We start from the raw sequence: 14,676 nt of genomic DNA, 5'->3' as shown, positions 1-14,676 counted from the left end.
TCGCCGACTGTTGGCTTGTTTCGTTAATGTAATATGACCACCCGCTTTTCCCTTTCCTTTATCTGCTTAGCTTAAGGGGGTCTCTGTTCTGGCACAGTGATGCATCAGTTAAGCCCCGCAAATGTGTTTTAAGAACGGCTGGTAACCTGTTCTTGTGGTAGACGTAGCCGGTATAACAAGCTAAACTGTTTATATATACATCAGGTAATGCCGCCCGTTTTCGCGATGCTTGACGCGGTCGCCCATTCCAGGGTCTCCGGTTGCTCCACCTGGTTAGCTTGCCGCTTGTTGCGCTGTCGTCAGTGGCACCCACAACACCCCCTTTCTTGAAAGGTTTGGTGTCACAGGTCCAGGCGTTTTCGTCGCTTACAAACACGTGAACGTCTTGTGGTGCTCGTGTCCTGGAACGGTTGCAGGTGTCTTGCTGTACGTCTTGCTTGTCCTCTGTCGGTTTGTACAACGTAGGACCTTTGTTCTGATGTTGGCTGTGTTACCACACTGTGATGCAGCTCCAGCGAGAATGCTAACCGCTGTGCCTGGTGGTAAGCGCTCTCGGCTCCGTACCTTGTGCCGGGTATCGTATGATCGTTTTGCACGAGCTCTGTAGGCTTCATTATTTTGTCTGATTTCTCCTGAAATAGTCCCTCGTCGTGGCTAGCAGCTTCGAAGTGGTTGGTACTGTGGTGTTCAGACGACGCCCCATTAAGAGTTCGCTTGGTAAAAACCCTTCCACGCTGGGTGTGGCCCCGCAAGCAAGCAGCGCTTCGTGTATGTTGGAAGACTTCCTCAAAAGCTGCTTTGCTGTCTGCACAGCCCTCTATGCCATACCGTTGCTCTGCGGGTAGTAAGGGCTTAAGGTTGTGTGTGTGGCTCCCCAGTGATGGACTGGTGAGCTCTGTGGAAGTGAACTGCGGCGCGTTGCCTGTGCGTAAATTCCTTGGAACACCGCACCATGCAAAAATTGGCTCCAAGACTAGGTCAATGTTTTTTGCAGCTGTACTCGGCAGCTGTTCTAGCTCGAAAAATCGGGAGTAGTAGTCTACTACTATAACATACTCTTTCCCCTCCAGCGTGAGGAGATCCATGCCGACTGTCCCAAGGGTGTGTTGGCAATGGGGTTAGAAGCAGGGGTTCTATTTCTGGCTTTCTGGGCTCTCTGCATGTTGGAGACTTTTCCACGTAGTCTTCAATGTGCTTGCCTATGCCTGGCCAACATATGCATTCTCTTTCCCCCGCTCGGCACCTCGTTGTGCCCAAGTGGCCTGCATGGAGTTTTTCCAGAACCTCTACTATGATGTCTGGCAGCATGAATTTTCTGTCGCCTTTGAATAGCAGACCATCAACGAGCGAAATCTCACTAGCCACCTCGACATACCTTTTCAGGTCAGGTGACAGCGCATGCACAGTTGGCCATCATGTAGTGCCGAAGGTAGCCAACCTGGAAAGTGTTTCGTCTGACTGGATGCTTGCCCTGATTCTGTCCATTATTTGATTTGAAGCAGGGAGCTGTTCAAGTGCTAATTCTTCAATCTCACGCACTGCACTCTCGAGAGCTCTTTTTTGTCTGCTGGTTTCCCAGATGGTATCCGGGACAAAAGGTCAGCTGTGTACAGCTTTTTGCCGAGAGTGTGAGACATGGTTTTGTCGTACTCCAAAAGGCGCATCCTGAAAGGTTGAAGGCGAGGACTCAGCTCGTCAAGTCGTTTAGTCGTCAGCAGCGGTATTAACGGCTTGTGGTCCGTTTCCACGTGAAAGGTTGATCCCAGCAGGTATTTGCGGAAATGTTCGCAAGCCTATGTGATTGCCAGTGCCTCCTTTTCTGTTTGGACATATCTTTGTTCTGTATCCGTAAGGGAGCGTCATGCATATGCCACAGGTAGGAGCTTTTCGTGCGACTGCTGTAGAACTACAGCTCCAAGACAGATTGAGGAAGCATCAACAGACACTCTGTGAGGCGACTGAGCATCGTAGTTAGTGAGAATTGGCGTCCTGCTTAATGCTTGAGTTTGTCAAAACTCTGCTGCTGAGCTGGGCCCCAGTGTCAGTCGGCGTCTTGGTGGAGCAAGTCTCTGAGAGGCTTCGTAAAGTCTGCTAGCTCTAGAAGAAATTTCGCTAGGTGGTTTGCGGAGCCCAAGCAAGACCTGACTTCTGAAGCATCACATGGTGGGTCGAGCTGGACTATGGCCCTGACCTTTTCCGGGTCGGCGCTGAATACTGTTCAGTTTACGACGTGTCCTAAGAATGTTAATTCTGTTTGTCGAAAGGAGCACTTATCGATGTTTAGGTTAACACCTGCATCTTCCAGCTTCCTCAGCGCCAGCAGTAGGTTGGTGTTGTGTTCCTCAGTTGCCTTCCCTGAGACAATGATGTCATCTTGTAGATAAATCACACCATCTAGTCCTTCCAGCACACGGATCATTTCTCGTTTGTAGGACTCTGGCGCTGTGGAGATTCCGAAGCGAAGCCTCAGGAACTAGAACCTGCCAACTGGTGTGATGAAGGTTGTGTATTCGCAGGAGTCCATGGACAGTGGCACCTGTCACTACCCTGCTCCTGCATCTAGGTGGCTTAAAACTCTTGAACCTGCTAATTTTGCAAGACACTCGTCCACCGTAGGCATGAGCACACGTTCGCGTATTATTTGTTCGTTGAGTTGACCATAGTCCACGCAGATGCATAGCTCATTGTTCTTTTTTCGTGCGACAACCATTGGAAAACACCACTCGGTTGCTCGCTCGATCGTCTGGATGACTCCCAAGTCTTCCATCCTTTCTAGTTCTTTCTTCACAAGTGGAAGAAGTGGAAAAGGCACGCGCATAGGATATCTGACTGCGTATGGCTCAGCATTAGTTTTGACTTTGCAGCGGTACTTTGTCTTCATGCCTCCAAGCCAGCACGTCAGCTTTGGGTATGACGCCAAGAACTTGGGGACATAGTTGATTTTGCGAGGGTTTCCTCAAGCTCAAGAGGGCGCTGTAGAATCCCAAGTGATTCTATAGCTGGTCGACTGAGCAGCGGTTGTTTTAATCCTTTGATGATGAAGACTGCTTCTTTGACTTCAGTGTTGCGCCAGGTGACTGTTGCATCGATGTAGCCAACAGTGGCTTTCGCTGTCTGGCCTGGGCCTATCAACAGGTGTTTCGTTCACTTGATGGGTCCCATGACGGTTCTGTCGTACTGGTCTAGTGCGATTGCAGTCACATCCGCGCCGGTGTCGACCTTGAAGGTAAAAGGCAAGTTGTTCACGGTAGCGGTATTCCTCCGCGGCGTGTTCACTCCCACTTCCATTTCGCCTAGATATGGCTCTCTGAGTTCGTTTGGTCGTTATCGGATACTCGAGGTCTCGTCCTTCGGCTTAGACATGCAAACGCGGGCGTAGTGGCCTTTTTTCCCACACTGGTTGCACGTCTTGTCAATCGCGAGACACTGTGTCTTCGTGTGGTCGCGCACACCACCACACCACTTGCAGTGTTCGTCTACCGTCTTGTGTGTTCGTTGAGGGCGCGACTTGAAAGGCACCTTCGCTTCGTTCCGGCGAGTTTTGACGTTTGTATGGCCGCGAACGTCTCCCATGTCGAGAGCTGGTTGTTCGATGGAGCGAATTTCCTGGTGTTGAAGTTTCATGCTCTCTTAATTGCGGGCAGCTGTGATTTCTTTATCGAGAGTGAGTTCTGCGTCAAGCTGCAGGCTCTCGCCTAGTTTTACGTCTCGCAAGCCGACCACGAGCCTGTCCCGAATTAGTTCGTCTTTGAGAGTTCCGTAATCGTATCTTTTGGCCATCTTGAACATTCAGTCGCAAATGCGTTGACGTTTTCATGCTGCTCTTGTTTCCGACAGTTCAATCGCGCTCTCTCATAGATGACATTCTCTCGAGGTAGGAAATGCTTTTCGAAAGCACTCACCACGGCGGAGCATGATGCCATCTGTTCGTCTGTCGGTTTCAAAGCAGCGAGCACGTCATCCGCTTCTTCGCCCACGGCGTAGAGTAATGTATTGATTTGCGTCATCTCGTCCTGTCCTGTCAGACCGGAGATGAGTCGGTAGCGTTCCCACCATCGTGTCCAATCTTCGGGCTTGCGGAAATCGAGCTTTGTCGGCAGTTCCACTGCGAGCGGGTTGAACGTCATTCTCGGAGTGCCGCTCCCGCGCTCTTCGATCGCGCCGCGAGTATCTGGCATGACGCTGCGGCCGCTTACGTTGGGCTCGCTGTCCTTCTGGGTGTCACGCTGCATTGGTTATCCTGCCGCTGCCGCCATGTGGTAGACGTAGCCGGTATAACAAGCAAAACTGTTTATTTATACATCAGGTAATAACGCCCGTTATCGCTCAGCTTGGCACGGTCGCCTATACCGGGGTCTCCCGCCGGGCCGCCTGGCCAGCTTGCCGCTTTGGGCGCTGTCGTCAGTGGCGCCCACAACAGTTGTCGTCTAATGAAACTATTGCATTTGGAAGGCTACTCCATTCACTTATTGTACGCGCGAAAAAAGCTGATTTAAATACAGATGTCCGACAGGCAATTTCGCGTGTTTTACGGTTATGGTCTCGTCTATGGGAAATGTATGCAGGGCGGGGGGGGGGGGGGGGGTGCAAGGTTAGCATCACGGTCAGTGCCAATTTTCTTTTGGCTTCTTTCGTTAATGTATTATGACCACCCGCTTTTCCCCTTCCTTTATCTGCTTAGCTTACGGGGTGTCGGTTCTGGCAGTCCTGAAGCCATAGGTAGCGCAAGAGGGTTCTAGCACAGCTTCCGCCCTCGATCTTCATCACGTTCTATGTGACGCTGGCGGTAACACAAGACGTTCCACGTCCACTGCTATGGTTGAGGGTGGCGCTGTTGAACACTGTCAAGGTTCGTATATAGACAACATTAATACACAAGAAAGTATCAGAGAAGACAGCGGCCGATGTAGCTCAGTTGGAAGAGCACCGGTCGCGATATTCGGAGATAGTGCGTTCGGTTCCCACTATCGGTACGCTGTTTTTCTTCTATTTTGTATTCATTTGTCTTTCTCTCTATACTAATTACATTACTAATTTGTGTGATTACCGAAGTAAAAAATTAAAAAAAAGACATAAAGTACAATCCCAAATTCTTCCCTAGGCCTTGCCGACTGTTGGCTTCTTTCGTTCATGTATTATAACGAGCACTCTCATTTCCCCTTTTTTTTACCTGCGTCTAGCTTACGGGGTTGTGTGTTATAGCAGCTTTGAAGCCATAGGTAGCGCAAGAGTGTTCTAGCACAGCTTTCGCCCTCGATCTTCATGAAGTTCTATGTGGCGCTGGTGGTAATACAAGATGTTCAACGTCCACGATATGGTTGAGGGTGGCGCTGGTGAACACTGTCAACGTTCGCATACAGACAACATTTATACCCAAGAAAGTATCAGGGAAGACAGCGGCCGATGTAGCTCAGTTGGAAGAGCACCGGACGCGATATTCGGTGATCGTGGGTTCGGTTTCCACTATCGGCACTTTGGTTTTTCTTCTACTTTGTATTTACTTGTCTTTGTCTCTAAAGAGATTACATTACTAATTTGTGTGATTACCGAAGTAAACAATTAAAAAAAGACATAAAGTACAATCCCCTATGCTTTCCCTGGCCTCGCCGATTGTTGGCTTCTTTCTTTCATGTATTACAACGAGCACCCTCATTTCCCCTTCCGTTATCAGGTTGTAGCTTACGGGGGTCTCGGTTGTTGCAGTCTTGAAGCCATAGGTAGCGTAAGAGGGTTCCAGCACAGCTTTCGCCCTCGATCTTGATCACGTTCTGTGTGATTCTGGCGGTAACACAGGGCGTTCGACGTCCACCGCTATGGTTGAGGTTGGCGCTGGTGAACACTCTCAAGGTTCGCATATAGACAACATTAATACCCAAGCAATTATCAGGGAAGACAGCGGCCGATGAAGCTCAGTTGTTATAGCACCGGACGTGACATACGGAGATCGTGGTTCATTCTTAACCAGCCAAAGGACGAGACACAGGAAAGAAGAGGACAGGACAAGGCTGGACTATCAACTGAATGTTTATTGATCAGAAGAAAACAATGAACACTAATTCCGAAAAGGTTCCTCTACAGACAACCTTAATACAAAGTAGCAGGGAAGACAGCGGCCGATGTAGCTGGTTTGGCTGGTTAAGAATTATCCCCTACCAACGTGCCCAGTCGTCAACCTTGTTAGAGATCGTGGATTCGGTTCCCACCATCGGTACGTTGTTTTTTCTTCTACTTTGTATTTATTCTTCTTCAATCTAAACAGATTACATGACTAATTTGTGCGATTACCCAAGTAAACATTAATAAAATGACAAAGTACAATCCTAACGCTTTCCTTGGCCTCGCCGAGGGTTGGCTTCTTTTGTTCATGTATTATAACGAGCACCCTCTTTTCCCATTCCTTTTTCTGCTTGTAGCTGACGGGGGTCTCGGTTCTCGCAGTCTTGAAGCCATTGGTAGCGTAAGAGGGTACTAGTACAGCTTTCGCCCTCGATCTTGATCACGTTCAATGTGGCGCTGGCGGTAACACAGGTCGTTCCACGTCCATCGCTATGGTTGAGGGTGGCGCTGGTGAACACTCTCAAGGTTCGTATACAGACAACATCAATACCCAAGAAAGTAGCAGGGAAGACAGCGGCCGATGTAGATCAGTTGGAAGATCACCGGACGCGATATTCGGAGTTCGTGGGTTCGGTTCCCACTCTCGGTACGTTGTTTTTCCTTCTACTTTGTATTTATTTGTCTTCCCTCTAAACAGATTACATTACTAATTTGTGTGATTACAGAAGTAAACAATTAAAAAAAGACATAAAGTACACCCGATGCGTTCCCTGGCCTCGCCGACTGTTGGCTTCTCTCTTTCATGTATTACAACGAGCACACTCATTTCCCCTTCAATTATCTGCTTGTAGCTTACGGGGGTGTCGGTTGTTCCAGTCTTGAAGCCATAGGTAGCGTAAGAGGGTTCTAGCACAGCTTTCGCCCTCGATCTTGATCACATTCTATGTGACGCTGGCGGTAACGCAGGGCGTTCCACGTCACCGCTATGTTTGAGGGTGGCGATGATGAACACTCTCAAGTTTCGTATACAGACAACATTAATACTAGAGGAAGGAACAGGGAAGACCGGGGCTGATTTAGCTCAGTAGGATGAGCTCCAGATGCGATGTTCGGAGGTCGTGGATTCGGTTCCCACCATCGGTACGTTGTTTTATTGCGAAAGCAATACTAATTTCACGTTCAAGCCTTTGCGGTGCGACGGCGGTGCACATGAAATGACCTGTCGCATGACCTTTGTGTGACTTCACGCCTCAAAGCTGGGCGACCAACTCGCGCCGTCCGAGAGAGACGTCGGTGCGCATGACTACGATGCCGCCTACTGCTAAGGATGCTTTCGCAAATTACCGGGCTTAACCAAGCTATGCCTCTGCCAACTTTTTTCTCTATTAATTCGTATTTATTTGTCTTTCTCTTTAAAGAGATTACATTACTAATTTGTGTGATTACCGAAGTAAAAATTAAAAAAAAACACATAAAGTACAATCCCCAATGCTTTCCCTGGCCTCGTCAACTGTTTGCATCTTTCTTTCATGTATTAGAACGAGCACCCTCATTTTCCCTTCCTTTATCAGCTTGTAGATTACGGGGGTCTCGGTTGTTGCAATCTTGAAGCCATAGGTAGCGTAAGAGGGTTCCAGCACTGCTTTCGCTCTTGATCTTGATCACCTTCTATGTGACGCTGGCGGTAACACAGGACATTCCACGTCGCCACTATGGTTGAGGGTGGCGCTGGTGAACTCTCAAGGTTCGTATACAGACAACATTAATACTCAAAAAATAGCAGGGAAGACAGCGGCTGAAGTAGCTCAGTTGGATGAGCACCGGAAGCGATGTTCGGAAGTCATGGATTCGGTTCCCACCATCGGTACGTTGTTTTATTGCGAAAGCAATATACTTTCACTTTCAAGCCATTGCGGTTCGACGGCGGTGCACATGAAATCACCTTTCGCATGACCTTTATGTGACGTCACGCCTCAAAGCTGGGCGACCAACTCGCGCCGTCCGTGAGAGACGGCGGAGCGCATGAACGGCGGCCTAACTCCCGCTCTCGCCGCCATGAGCGCCACGGGTATTATGACGTCACGCCTCAAAGCTGGGCGGCCACCTCGCGCCGTACGTGAGAGACGGCGTTGCGCATGACTACGATGCCGCCTACTGCTAAGGATGCTTTCGCAACCTGCCGGGCTTAACCAAGCTAAGCTTCTGCAAACTTTTTTTCCTTCTTCCTTGTATTTATTTATATTTCCCTCAAAACGAATAACATTAATAATTTGTGTGATTACCGAAGTAAAAATTAAAAAAGACAAAGTACAATCCCCAATGCTTTCCATTGCCTCGTCGACTGGTAGCTTCTTTCATTCATGTATTATGAGCACCCTCATTTCCCCTTCTTTTACCTGCTCATAGCTTACGGGGATCTCTCTTCTTTCAGTCTTGAAGCCATAGGTAGCGTAGGATGGCTCTAGCACAACTTTCGCCCTCGATCTTGATTTATTTTTATTTTATTTTATTTATTTATTGGAGTACGTACAAATCGCCTCACTGAGCATTTGCGTACGGGGGTACGCAAAGGGAGAGGCAAAAGCACTGGAAATTGATGTACAGTGCGTTCATAAAAGAAAGGCCTAGCTAAAATTCAGCTAAGAAGAGTAAAACACACTAGGGAAATGCTGTGCAAGTCATAAAAGAGTTAAAATACATATATAGCGGAAAAGTAGCATGCAAAAGCTTCCTGTTGATAAAAAGTGCAGTCAATAGTTTATGGTGCCTGGCATAGTGATGCTTCAGTTAATCCCCGTAAATGTGTTTTAAGAGCGGCTGGAAACCTGTTCTTGTGGTAGACGTAGCCGGTATAACAAGCTAAACTGTTTATGCATCACGTACTGCCGCCCGTTTTCGCTATGCTTTGCGCGGTCGCCCATGCCGGGGTCTCCCGTCGGTCCGCCTGGTTAGCTTGCCGCTCGGGGCGCTGTCGTCAGTGGCGCCCACAACGCCCCCCTTTCTTGCAAGGTTTGGTCTCACAGGTCCAGGCGATCTCGTCGCTTACAAACACGTGAACTTCTCGTGGTGCTCGTGTCCTGGAACGGTTGCAGGTGTCTTGCTGTACGTCTTGCTTGTCCTCTGTCGGTTTGTACAACGTACGACCTTGGTTCTGATGTGTGCTTTGTTACCACGCTGTGTGATGCAGCTCCAGCGAGGATGCGCGCCGCTGTGCCTGGTGGTAAGCGCTCTCGGCTCCGTACCTTGTGCCGGGTATCGTATGATCGTTTTGCACGAGCTCTGTAGGCTTCATTATTTTGTCTGAATTCGTCTGAATTAGTCCCACGTCGGGGCTAGCAGCTTCGAAGTGGTTGGTACTGTGGTGTTCAGACGACGACCCATTAGGACTTCTCCTGGTGAAAACCCTTCCACGCTGGGTGTGGCCCTGTAGGCAAGCAGCGCTTCGTGTATGTATGCAGACTTCCTCAAAAGCTGCTTTGCTGTCTGTACAGCCCTCTATGCCATACCGTTGCTCTGCGGGTAGTAAGGGCTTAAGGTTGTGTGTGTGGCTCCCCAGTGATGCACTAGTTCTTTGAACTCTGTGGAAGTGAACTGCGGCCCGTTGTCTGTGCGTATTGTCCTTGGAACACCGTACCATGCAAACAATGGCTCCAAGACTAAAGCTATGTTTTTTGCAGCTGTACTCGGCAGCTGCTCTAGCTCAAAAAATTGGGAGTAGTATTCTACTACTATAACATACTCTTTCCCCTCCAGCGTAAGGAGATCCATGCCGACTCTGTCCCAAGGGTGTGTTGGCAATGGGGTTAGAAGCAGCGGTTCTATTTCTGGCTTTCAGTGCTCTCTGCAAGTTGGAGACTTTTCCACGTAGTCTTCAATGTGCTTGCCTATGCCTGGACAACATATGCATTCTCTTTCCCTCGCCCGCCACCTCGTTGTGCCCAAGTGGCCTGCATGGAGTTTTTCCAGAACCTCTACTCTGATGTCTGGCGGCATGATTATTCTGTCGCCTTTGAATAGCAGACCATCAATGAGCGAATTCTCATTAGCCACCTCGACGTACCTTTTCAGGTCAGCTGACAGCGCATGCACAGTTGGCCGTGATGTAGTGCAGAAGGTAGCTACCCTGGAAATTGTTTCGTCTGTCTGGATGGTTGCCCTGATTCTGTCCAGCATTTGGTTTAAAGCAGGCAGCTGTTCAAGTGCTAATTCTTCGAACTCGCGTACTGCACTCTCGAGAGTTCTTTTTTTGTCTGCTGGCTTCCAGGATGGCTTCCGGGACAGAAGGTCAGCTGTGTACAGCTTTTTGCCGGGAGTGTTGGACATATGCTATAGTCGTACTACAAAAGGCGCATCCTGAAAGTTTGAAGGCGAGGACTCAACTCGTCAAGTCGTTTAGTCGTCAGCAGCGGTATTAACTGCTTGTGGTCCATTTCCACGTGAAAGGTTGATCCCAGCAGGTATTTGCGGAAATGTTCGCAAGCCTATGTGATTGCCAGTGCCTCCTTTTCAATTTGGGCATATCTTTGTTCTGTATCCGTAAGGGAGCGTAATGCATATGCCACGGGTAGGAGCTTTTCGTGCGACTGCTGCTGTAGAAGTACAGCCCCAAGACCGATTGAGGAAGCATCCACAGACACTCTGTGAAGCGACTGAGCGTTGTAGCCTTGACTGAGTTGACGGAACTCTGGCAGCCTTGAAGCCATAGGTAGCGCAAACGCCTTCCAGCACAGCTTTTGCCCTCGATCTAGATCACGTTCTATGTGACGCTGGCGGTAACACAAGACGTTCCACTTCCACCGCTATGGTTGAGGGTGGCACTGGTGAACACTCTCAAGGTTCGTATACAGACAACATTAATACACAAGAAAGTAGCAGGGAAGACAGCGGCTTATGTAGCTCAGTCGAAAGAGAACGGACGCGATATTCGGAAGCCGTGGGTTCGGTTCCCACCATCGGTGCGTTGTTCTTTTTTCTACTTTGTATTTATTTATATTTCGATCTAAACTGTTTCCATTACTAATTTGTGTGATTACTGAAGTAAAAATTAAAAAAAAAGACAAAGTACAATCCCCAATGCTTTCCTTGGCCTCGTCGACTGTTCATTTCTTTCGTTCATTATTATGAGCACCGTCCCTTCCCCTTCCTCTATCTGCTTGTAGCTTACGGGGGGTCTCTGTTCTGGCAGTATTGAAGCCGTAGGTGGCGTAAGAGGGTTCTAGCACAGCTTTCGCCCTCGATCTTGATTACGTTCTATGTGACGCTGGCGGTAGCACAGGGCGTTCGACGTCCACCGCTATGATTGAGGTTGGCGCTGGTGAACACTCTCAAGGTTCGTATATAGACAACATTAATGCCCAAGCAATTATCAGGGAAGACAGCGGCTGATGAAGCTCAGTCGGAAGAGCACCGGACGCGACATTCGGAGATTGTGGATTCGGTTCCCACCATCGGTACGTTGTTTTTTCTTTACTTTGTATTTATTCGTCTTTCAATGTAAATACATTACATTACTAATTTGTGTGATTACCCAAGTAAACATTAAAAAAAGACATAAAGTACAATCCCCAATGCTCCCTTGGCCTCGCCGAGTGTTGGCTTCTTTCGTTCATGTATTATGAAGAGCACCCTCTTTTCCCTTTCCTTTACTGCTTGTAGCTTACGGGGGTCTCGGTTCTGACAGTTTTGAAGCCATAGGTAGCATAAGAAGGTTCCAGCACAGCTTTCACCCTCGATCTTGATCACGTTCTATGTGACGCTGGCGGTAACACAAGACGTTCCACTTCCACCGCTATGGTTGAGGGTAGCTCTGGTGAACACTCTCAAGGTTCGTATACAGACAACATTAATACACAATAAAGTAGCAGGGAAGACAGCGCCATATGTAGCTTAGTCGGATGAGTACCAGACGCGATATAGGGAGGTCGTGGGTTCGGTACCCACCATCGGCACGTTGTTTTTCCTTCTACTTTGTATTTATTTATCTTTCCCTCTAAACCCATTACATTACTAATTTGTGTGATTACCGAAATAAAAATTTAAAATAAACTAGAATCCTCAATGCTTTCCTTGGCCTCGCCGACTGTTGGCTTCTTTCGTTCATGTATATGAGCACACTCATTTTCCCTTCCTTTATCTGCTTGTTGCTTACGGGGGTCTCGGTTATGGCTGTCTTGAATCCATAGTAAGCGTAAGAGGGTTCTAGCAGATATTTCGCCCTCGATCTTGATCACGTTCTATGTGACGGTGGCGGTAACACAAGGTGTTCCACGTCCACCACTATGCTTGAGGGTGCCGCTGCTGAACTCTCAAGGTTCTTATACAGACAACATTAATACCCAAGAAAGTGGCAGGGAAGACCGGGAACGATGTAAATCAGTTGGAAGAGCACCGGACGCGATAATCGCAGGTCGTGGGTTCGGTTCCCACCATAGATACCTTGTTTTTCCCTCTACTTTGTAATTATTTGTCTGTCTGTCTAAAAAGATTACATTACCAATTTGTGTGATTACCGAAGTAAAAATTTAAAAAAAAAGACATAAAGTACAATCCCCAATGCTTTCCTTGGCCTCGTCGACCGTTGGCTTCTTTCGTTCATGTATTATGAGCACCCTCTTTTCCCCTTCCTGTATCTGCTTGTAGCTTACGGGAGTCTCTGTTCTGGCAGTATTGAAGCCGTAGGTAGCGTAAGAGGGTTCTAGCACAGCTTTCGCCCTCGATCTTGATTACGTTCTATGTGACGCTGGCGGTAACACAGTACGTTCGACGTCCACCGCTATGATTGAGGTTGGCGCTGGTGAACACTCTCATGGTTCGTTTATAGACAACATTATACCCAAGATATTATCAGGGAAGACAGTGGCTGATGAAGCTCAGTTGGAATAGCACCGGACGTGACATACGGAGATCGTGATTCATTCTTAACCAGACAAAGGACGAGACACAGGAAAGAAGTGGACAGGACAAGGCTGGACTATCAACTGAATGTTTATTGATCAGAAGAAAACAATGAACACTCCTTCCGAATAGGTTGCTCTACAGAGAACATTAATACAAAGTAGCAGGGAATGCAGCGGCCGATGTAGCTGGTTTGGCAGGTTAAGAATGAACCCCTACCAACGTGCCAAGTCGTCAACGTTGTTGGAGATCGTGGATTCGGTTCCCACCATTAGTACGTTGTTTTTTCTTCTACTTTGTATTTATTCTTCTTCAATCTAAACAGATTACTTGACTAATTTGTGCGATTAACCAAGTAAACGTTAATAAAAAGACAAAGTACAATCCCTAATGCTTTCCTTGGCCTCGCCGAGTGTTGGCTTCTTTCGTTCATGTATTACAACGAGCACCCTCTTTTCTCATTCCTTTATCTGCTTGTAGCTGACGGGGGTCTCGGTTCTGGCAGTCTTGAAGTCATTGGTAGCGTAAGAGGGTTAAAGCAAAGCACAGCTTTCGCCCTCGATCTTGATCCCGTTCTATTGACGCTGGCGGTAACACAGGGCGTTCCACGTCACCGCTATTGTTGAGGGTGGCGCAGGTGAACACTCTCAAGGTTCGTATACAGACAATATTAATACCAAAGGAAGTAGCAGGGAAGACAGCGGCCGATGTAGGTCAGTTAGAAGAGCACCGGAAGCGGTAATCGCAAGTCGTGGGTTCGGTTCCCACCATCGGTACGTTGTTTTTCCTTCTACTTTGTATTTATTTATCTTTCCCTAAAAACGGATTAGATTACCAATTTTTGTGACTACCGAAGTAAAAATTAAAAAAAGACATAAAGTACAATCCCCAATGCCCTCCTTGACCTCGCCGAGTGTTGGCTTCTTACGTTCATGTGTTATAGCGAGCACCCTCGTTTCCCCTTCCTTTATCGGCTTGTAGCTTACGGGGGTCTCGGTTCTGGCAGTCTTAAGCTATAGGTAGTGTAAGAGGGTTCTAGCACATCATTCGGCCTAGATCTTGTTCACGTTCTATGTGACGCTGGCGGTAACAGAAGACGTTCCGCGTCCACCGCTATGGTTGAGGGTGGCGCTGGTGAACACTCTCGCGGTTCGTATACAGACAACATTATTTCCCAAGAAAACCAAGAAAGTATCAAGGAAGGCAGTGGCCGGTGTAGCTCAGTTGGAAGAGCACCGGTCGCGATATTCGGAGATCGTGGGTTCGGTTCCCGCCATCGGTACGTTGTTTTTCTTTTTACTTTTTATTTATTTATCTTTCCCTCTAAACGGATTAAGTTAATAATTTGTATGATTTCCGAAGTAAAAAAGTACAATTCCCAATGCTCTCCTTGGCATCGCCGAGTGTTCTTTCGTTCATATATTATAACTAGCACCCTCTTTTCCCCTTCCTGTATCTGCTTGTAGCTTACGGGGGTCTCGGTTCTGGCAGTATTGAAGCCATAGGTAGCATAAGAAGGTTCTAGCACAGCTTGCGCCCTCAATCTTGATCACGTTCTATGTGACGCTGGCGGTAACACAGAACGTTCGACGTCCACCGCTATGGTTGAGGGTGGCGCAGGTGAACACTCAAGTTTCGTATACAGACAACCTTATACCCAGGAAAATAGCAGGGAAGACAGCGGTCGATGTAGGTGAGTTGGAAGAGCACTGGACGCGGTAATCG

The sequence above is a fragment of the Amblyomma maculatum genome, unplaced genomic scaffold (genome assembly GCF_055883805.1).
Source record: "Amblyomma maculatum isolate TAMU_Amacu unplaced genomic scaffold, ASM5588380v1 scaffold_15, whole genome shotgun sequence".
In the NCBI taxonomy this organism is placed as follows: domain Eukaryota; kingdom Metazoa; phylum Arthropoda; class Arachnida; order Ixodida; family Ixodidae; genus Amblyomma; species Amblyomma maculatum.
This window is presented reverse-complemented; position numbering follows the sequence as displayed.